Below are 9,168 nucleotides of genomic sequence, written 5' to 3' on the forward strand. Positions count from 1 at the left end.
ACAGAGTTTTCTTGATTCATAAAACCTGACTTACGATTAAATCTCATACCAAACGAAGCAGATTTAGAAGAGAAGCTCAGATGGAAAGACAACGGGGTTACTTAGATGCAAACGTTACCTTTTTTTTTTAACATCACCAAAGCAATTTATGTTATGTTTAAATGCTATATTGGTGGGATACTGAAAACGCAGAAGAAAAACAAACCTTCCATGTGTAAGTACTGTATGAATGTGGAGGGGAAATTAGAGAGGAAGTTTATTTTAGTAGTAATATCAAGTGAAACCTTGGCGATTACATGGAATTTCACATCCTCCATTATTTTCTATTTATTACTATTTCATTAGTCTAGTCTTTTTTTTTTCTTTAAAAAATACATGTGATAAAGGCATCCATGTGATTCCATGGATACTTAATTGAAATCACTAACAGAGGCAGTTGCTGAAACTATATCCAAAGATAGGCTGCAAAATGCATTGTGTATTGCAACTGTAGTAGTATAATTAAAACACTACCCTCTAAAAGCCCTGGTGTGAAAGAGAAGGGGTTAGGTCCTTTTGCATATGTGTTCCATTTCTATTAAGTGAATAAAATGTTGAAAAACTAAAATAAAAACACATTACATATTTTCTTACAAATAATGTTACAAAATTCCATTTTTTTTATAGAGTGAGAAATCACAAAATGAGAGGCATTTGGGGATCTGTTTTAGTTAATAAGGAAACCAGATGGCTATAACCTAGAAGGCTCAAGATTATAGGCCAGTCTGACGAATAAATGGTCAGTAAGAATTTATCAATCTTTTCCATGTGTCCACTGTTATGGAATTGCCACTATCACCATTCCACACCCAAGCTTGTGGCCAAGATTGACCCAGTGGAAACATCCATGGTGAGAATGATGCATGACTGGGAGGCTCCCTGAGAACTCCCAGGCAGTTTTCCTACCGAGAAAGCCCTCCCCTATATTGTGCATTATAGATTCTCACAGTGATCATCTGTGTCCAAAAAATGTTCCATTTCACCATTTAAGGAAGCAGTTCATCTCTTAATAACTGTCTCAGCAGATTATATAAACTGCCACCAATGATGTAGGTTCACCACTGCACTCTTACAGGTCGTTGAAATCCACACTTATCCAAATTATCCTTAAGTATAAATAATGGTCAAGATTTAAAATTAAGTAGGCACCACTGCATTCTCCATTTTGCAGATGAAGAGCCAATAATGAAGAAAGGTTAAATCACTAAGGTCATAACTTACAATGGGCCAGCTGATATTTGAACCCATATGCATTTTATTATAAAACATACATTTTAAACCACTATTCCAAGTCAGGGCAATTAAATTATGTATTAAAGTAAGCATAGCTTACACTTATGACAACTACATTATATGACAAAGCACAAATAAATGCATGAAAAAAAGACTAAGTTAAAGAGAACCCTCTCACTCACTTGCCTAAGAGGCTATCTGCTTATCAGGCTGATTTAACAGTCAGAATCCTAACTTCATGTCAGAAACCTCTCAGCAACTTGGCCTCAACTCTCAAAAGCAGATGCCTCGTTAGCAATAATCTGGTCCCTAAATGCTTCTGAACTAATCAAGGAGGAAGTGTTTGTTTACCTGTCTGGCTTTCTGTGGTAACAGTGGCCATCTCTGCTATAGGCACTCAGCTCTTCAAGAGGAAGACAGAAGGAAAGGAAAAGGAACTCAGTCTTTTGCTTCCCAGGGCACCAACTCTTTATTTGAATGTTTCTTCATCGCAGCTATCATCTCCTTTTATTCTATCTGCCCAGTTTGGGAGGCTTTTTCCCTTACCCTCTAGGAATGGAGTAAAGTGATCCGCTTCCCTCTGCAATTACTAATACACATTATTTTGTTTTATGGGAGCCTTAGGTTAGTATTTGAAGGCATTTTTAAAGAAATAAGATTTAAATAAATAAATAAACAAATAAATAAATAAGATGAAAGCTTTGTACTGAAATTTAACATGTTTTAACTGGCTCTATATCTTTAGAACTTAAACTTTTCTCCCGAAGACCATTCAAAAAGACTCTAAAAAGGCACAATAGCTACGTAGCTTTGACAGCCTGAATATTTAGTGCTGGTGAAAATTATTAATTCCTTTCAAAAGAAGTATCATGAAGGTGAATTTCCAAAATGTGAAATTCACTTTTAGGAATCTGGCATTGAAGTCATATAGTAACAACATAAGTGAAAGCGAACAGCTGTTTTGGAGCATAACGTTCCATTGGTATTTCCCAAAAGTAAGAAAAAATGTTAAGTGCAGAAGATCCTTGCATGTGGAGATTTACCATTCATGATTCTGAGTGACCATGAGTATTCCCGAAGGCCTCATAATATGTAATCATGTGTGCTTTTTGTTGAGGCGTGCATTTCAATCACTGTGAGCTGTTCTGCCTAACTCATAACTGAGTCCTGCCAACCTCCCAGCATCAGCATTTCGTCATTCATGTCATATTCTCGGCTCATCGCTGGGAACCATTAGTGTAATTAAAGTAAAATCCAAAGCTCTTAAATGGCCTACGAGTCCCTATATGGTCTTCCCCTTTCTATCCCACCCAACTTTATGGCCACATGTCAAACTACCCTTCTCTCTTGTTCTGCAGCCCTACTGGCCTCCTCGCTAAACACAGAAAGTACATCCTGAAGCAAGACCTTTGTCCTTACCATGCCCTTGACCTGGAGTACTCTTTCGAACCCCACTCCCACCCCTGTATCTACCTGCTTGGCATACTCCCTCAGTTCTAGTAAGTGTCTTCTCTTAACATTTTATCAGGGAGGCCTTTTTGATCTATTATATCAAAAGAAGACTCCAAATATGCTTCTTATATCCCTTACCTCAGGTTCTTCATGATACTTATGTCTGTCTAAAATACTGTGTTTACTTATTCACTGGCTTATAGTCTCTTTGAACCCTCCATTCCCATCCCGCACTGTCCTTCCCACTTCCTGCCTCTTGCCCCTCTGGAGTATCCTTACTTCTGTTACCAAGTCAAGCTGCAAAGCTGGCCTCTAAGCCTTGGGGAGCCCTAGGTTATCCTTCTAGAAAGTGTCTTTTTCTTTAATTAGTTACAGTCTAACCAAAATCAACTTATACTAAGAATCTTTACCTAGCACACCAGACTTCTGTTTTCTCATCCCTAAAATGAGAGGTGAGTGTTTACCTTCCAAAGATCCTTTTGCCATAAGCGAATCTTTTTTAAATGGAGTTGTATGGTTCTTAGGAGAAAACTGCTGTCCCTTTGCATGGTGAATTAAAGTCATTTTCTAGTTATAATTAGATCCCATGATTTAAAAAAACAGTGGTTATCACACCAAACAGCAACTTACTCAATGACCAGACAATAGAGTCCTGCCAAATTGACATTCTGAAAATTAAAGCTATACCGATACAGGCTGGGCTTGCCGTTCCTTGGAAATCTCACCTGCACTACAGCAAGCCCACCTCAGTGAAAGTGTTTACATTAGGGATGTGAAGCCTGACACACACCGGTATTGCACCCCCAACTCCAATCTGGTTCGTTAAGGCTACTCTTGATAATGCTCTCAAGCCTCCTCAAGGCAGAAACATCAAAAGGGCACATCAAAGCTCCCAGTCACAGTGGAGAGGAGCCCTGCAAACCAGGTGACGCTTTTTTCTTCAGACTCCACAACAAATACAAGTCTTCAGGCCTTCCCCCAAGGAGGAGAGAGTAATTTTTAAAAATTCTCAGTTGCCTGCCCTGAGGGAGGAGAGAGACACCATCTTTGCAGGTAGAGGATAAAGCCACTTCTCCCAATCACACATTGCTGAGTTGGAGGGAGGGCTGTACTAACCACAAAACACACACACACACACACACACACACACACACACACACACACACACACACACTACAAAAAGTTTGAGCCATGCTTCACTGGAGTGTGTATTTTAAAATGCAAATGACAAAAGCTGAAAATGATGAAGTGAGCATGTGCTGTCTCACTGACATGCGAGACAGGCAATTAATGAAACTCTAGGCCACAATATCAGCTGCCTGCTGACTTCTGCAATTGAATTAAAACTATCATAAGAATAATACAAGGACTTGCCCTTGTCCTTCTTGTCTATGTGTTTATTTAATTTTCTGTCCAACTGACTCTCAAATAAATTGGAAACAGCTGCCATTTTTTGATTCAGTAGCTCCATTACCCCCTTGTGACATCATTCTGGGCACGAACACTAACAATAGGTCATTATGTAGCAATTACTTTATTGATTTATGGAAGTTTTTAAGCTCCATCAGGAATATGCACATTCAAGGGAAAAAAAGACCACTGCTGTGCTCTGGTTAAGGAGAAAAACTGAACTGCAGTGGCTGGAATAATGTTGCTCAGATGGGACCTTCCTTACAAAGGAAAAAACTACGGGAACAATTCCTGTTTTGTTGATTTTCTTCAAGTCAGAGAGAAATGGGGCAAGACTATAAAGTTTTAAAGTTATAGCACCCATAATTGAATGAAGTAACTAAGTAAACAGATGACTCAAGTGTTGCCGTTATGTAATAGGAAGATTTCAGTGATATAATAGAAGTTGCTTAAAAAAAAAAATGAACAGTATTCAAGCTCCCATGATGAATGAACTTTCTGAGCTTACTCATAACATTTCAAGAATACCACTGCATGAAAACATGCTTTCTTTCTCAATTCAAATGGATGTCATAAGACTTCACATTGGAGTTAAATGCCTGCACCACACCATTCAGGGCATCATACTTTTTACTGCCTGTTAGATCTTACTCGGGCTGTTTACTTCGGCCCAGACATATAAATAAGCAAAAGTGTCCTCTCTTATAAACAGCTGGCTTTATTTCACATTCCTCTGGTTTGGGGAACTCTGATCTAGAGATAAAAAATAAAAAAATTAAGAAAAGGAATAATGTGTCCTCTGGGTAGTAACATGATCACATGATTCTAACCTGATGAGCTAAACAACAGCCTGCCTAGTTTTGAGGGAAATGGTTGTTTCTTGATTAAAATCTGTATCTGAGATTTGCTGGCTACTATTTGAGATCAAGAGTTTAATATCCTGACTCTTCTTTCAATGCCCCAATAGAGGAAACATCCTAGGCCCAACATCTGACTTGGTTTTCACTGGAAAGAACAGCTATGTAAGAGACGTCCCTGTAGAAATGCATGGAGCTGTGTATTGTCCTAGATCAGTAACCTGAGGGTAGGCAAGAATGCCGAAACTTGTGTGCCTAAGAGGTAATAGACAGCATATGAGAGCTTCCCCTATCGATTTTATTCAGCTCTGAACAGATCCAAAGCTGAATTAGGAAAAAAGAATTGCTTACAAATTACAGAAAAGTAGTACATGATCCTGCTTAGGAAATCCATCTTCTTAACTCATAGCTAAGACTCATTTTAGGAGTCCCTAATTATTCACAAGTCTTGAACCATATATTCTTAAAATAAATGCCCTAAAAAGTGATTTAGGGAGAAAATCTCCCCTCTGTTCTGATTTTGAAAACATTGTTGAGGATCTTCCAGGTAGAGAGTACAACTCAGGGGAAAGGGTGTCTAGTAAATACTGAAGCCAAGTCCTGCTCCAAGGAGGACAGCTTGGGAGAAAAGCAAAACAAAACAAAGGCATAGTTCCTTACCTCTGGGAACTCACAATGCAGCTGGACCCCTTATGTAATATTTAAAAAACACTGGACTTCACATTTGGAGACCTAGGTTATAATCACAATTTTGCTATTAATTAGATGGGAGATCTTAGATAAGTCACAATTTTTTGATTTTCCTCAATTGTGAACTAAAGAAATTGTTTAGATAATACCTGGGTCCCTTTTAGTTCTCACAAATCCCATAATCCTGGTAAATCATATATCACACAATTTCTTACCCAAGTTCATATGCCAAGATTTGTGACTATATTCCATCTAATGTTTGAAAACAGTAAATGAGTCTCTGTTTATAATTCAAAAGAACAAGAATACTTTACACTGCTTATGCATAAGACATCTTTCACGTATCTGAATGTCATACTTCTTGCATTCCTCATAAGATAGCCCCAAACCATTAACTCTTTATCAGAAAAATATTTATAATCCTGGTAAAATGCACATGTTAACATAAAATCTTTTATGTTAAAATATTGGTGAACCACCAAATTGTGCCTTCTTGATAATTGGTCTTTAAAGTAATATTTATAGGCTAAAAATATTATGAGGATGTAAAATAAAGGGAACATTTCATTTGGGATGATACAATTAATTGAGGCCTTTTTCAAAGAGGTAAAAGTGGAACCAGGCCTTGAAGAAAATGATAGGCATCGCTTTGTGCAGGGTCGAAAGGCCATTCCATGGGATGACAAGAGCAATAACAAAGAAGTGGGCATAATGAGGACACTGAATTTTGTAAGGGAGAGTGGATGGCTATGTTGGCGATAAATGGGTTTTGTATGACATAGGGCATAATAAATGAGGGTTGGAATGCCATTAGCATAGATAAAGGTGCTCCATTTGGCCTCTTGGGGGAGATGCATAATTAAAGTAATATCTAAGGAAGACTGTTTTGATAGCTGTGTGGTAAGTAGGCTGAAGAATACAGGTATTAGAAACAAATAACACAACCAAAAGATAGTCAACATAGTCAAGGAATGAACTAATAAAACTCTGGACTAGGATAATGACTATGGAAATGGAAAAGAAGGCTCAAATCCAGAAAACCCAGCAAGAAAGAATTAATAGGATATGAGAACTGACTTGATTCGTGAAGCCAAATGAGATTTAAAAAGTTACATATAAACTTATCATATGATTAAGCCATCCTGCTTGATATTTACCCAAGAGAAATAAAAATCATATACATGTTCACTGCAACTTTATTTGTAATAGACCCAAACTGGAAACAACTCATATTCTGTCAACTGATAAATGGATTAAAAAATTATGGCATATCCATACACTGAACATGTATTAAGCAATAAAACAGAAATAAAATATTGATACATGTTCTATCACAGATAGATCCCAAAAGAATTATGCTGAAAAAAATTAGGCAAGGCAAAAAATTTTACATATGTATGATTCCATTTATATAAAATTCAGTAAAATGCGATCTATGGTTGCTGAGGGATTGGAAAGTAAGTAATTATTGGAGGGAGGGATTACAAAAAGGCATAAGAAAAGTTTTGCGATTGGCTTACTATCTTGATGGATGTTTTCACAGATTTATAGCTATCAAAACATCAAATCGTATACTTTGAAATATTCAATTTATTGTCTATCAATGGTATCTTTTAAACGTTGTAAATTTTTTAAATTAGCAAAATTAATCTTTGGGGTAGTAGCTTAACAAAAGGGACATGAAAAAGCCCTGTTGTGTGATAGTTTTCTATAACTTGATGTGTGAATATAGGCAAAAACCAAAATATAGTTAACAAAGGATGTGAAGGGCCTATACACTGAAAAGTACAAAACATTATTCAAAGAAGTTGAAGAAGCACAAAGAGATGGAAAGATATTCCAGGTTCATGGATTGGAAGAATCAACATAGTTAAAATGGCCATATTACCCAAAGCAATATACATATTTAGGGCAATCTCCACCAAAATCTCAATGGTATTTTCTAAAGAAATAGAACAAAAAATCATCAGAGTTGTACAGAATAACAAAAGACCCCAAAGAGACAAAGCAATCCTGAGAAAAAAAGAACAAAGCCAGAGGTATCACAATCCTTGACTTCAAATTATACTACAAAGCGACAATAATCAAAACAGCATGGTATTGGCGGACAAACAGATATACTGACCAATGGAACTGAAATGAGAAACCAGAAATAAACCCACATATATACAGGCAAGCAATTTTCAACAAAGAAGCCAAAAACATACAATGGAGAAAAGAAAGCCTTTTCGATAAATGGTGCTGGGAAAATTGAAAGGCCACATGCAAAAGAATGAAACTGAACTGCTATTTGTCACCATATACCAAAATTAACTCAAAATGGATAAAACCTAAATATAAGACCTGAAACAATAAAATACACAGAAAAAAACATAGGTACTAAACTTATGGACCTTGGTCTTAGAGAAGATTTTATGAATCTGACCTCAAAGGCAAGGGGGAAATAAAAACAAAAATGAATAAGTGGGACTATTTCAAACTAAAAAGCTCTGCATAGCAAAAGGCACCATCAACAAAGCAAAAAGGCAACTCACTGAATGAGAGAAGCTATTTGCAAACAACACCTCCAATAAGAAGCTAATATCCAAAATATATGAAGAGCTCATACAACTCAACAACAAAAAAATAAACAATCCAATTAAAAATGGGCAGATCACCTGAAGAGACACTTGTCCCAAGAAGACATACAAACAACAGATCTATGAAAAGATGCTCTACTTCACTAGCTATAAGGGAAATGCAAATCAAAACCACAATGTTATACCACCTCACGCCTGTTGGAATGCTATTATCAACGAGACAAGTAATGACAAGTGTTGGAGAGGCTGTGGAGAAAAAGGAACCTCATACACTGCTGATGGGAATGTAAATTGGTACAGCCACTATGGAAAACAGTGTGGAGTTTTCTCAAAAAATTAAGAGTAGAGTTACCATATGACCCAGCAATCCATTCTTCTGGGTATCTACCCCCAAAATTTGAAAACATTTATTCATAAAGATATATGCACCCCTATGTTTACTGCAGCATTATTCACAGTGGCCAACACATGGAAACAACCAAGGTGTCCTTCGATAGATGATTAGATAAAAAAGATGTGGTACATATACACAATGGATTACTACTCAGCCATAAGAAAAGATGAAAAACTGCCATTTGTGACAACATAGACCAATCTTGAGAATATCATGCTAAGCACAATAGTCAGATGGAAAAAGTCAAGAACCATATGATTTCACCCACATATGGGATGTAAAACTGAAAGCAACAAATAAAGAAACAAACAAACAAATCCTCATAGACAGACTACAGTACTGTGGTTACCAGAGAAAAAAGTGGGTGGAGGGAAGTAGAAAAGGGTAAAGAAGGTAAAATATTTGGTGACAGAAGGGGATTTGACTTTGGGTGCTGAGCATACAACTCAATATGCAGATGATGTACTATAGAGTTGTACACTTGAAACTTATATAATTTTATTAACCAACATCA

This window comes from Hipposideros armiger, unplaced genomic scaffold (genome assembly GCF_001890085.2).
Source record: "Hipposideros armiger isolate ML-2016 unplaced genomic scaffold, ASM189008v1 scaffold_227, whole genome shotgun sequence".
Lineage (NCBI taxonomy): Eukaryota > Metazoa > Chordata > Mammalia > Chiroptera > Hipposideridae > Hipposideros > Hipposideros armiger.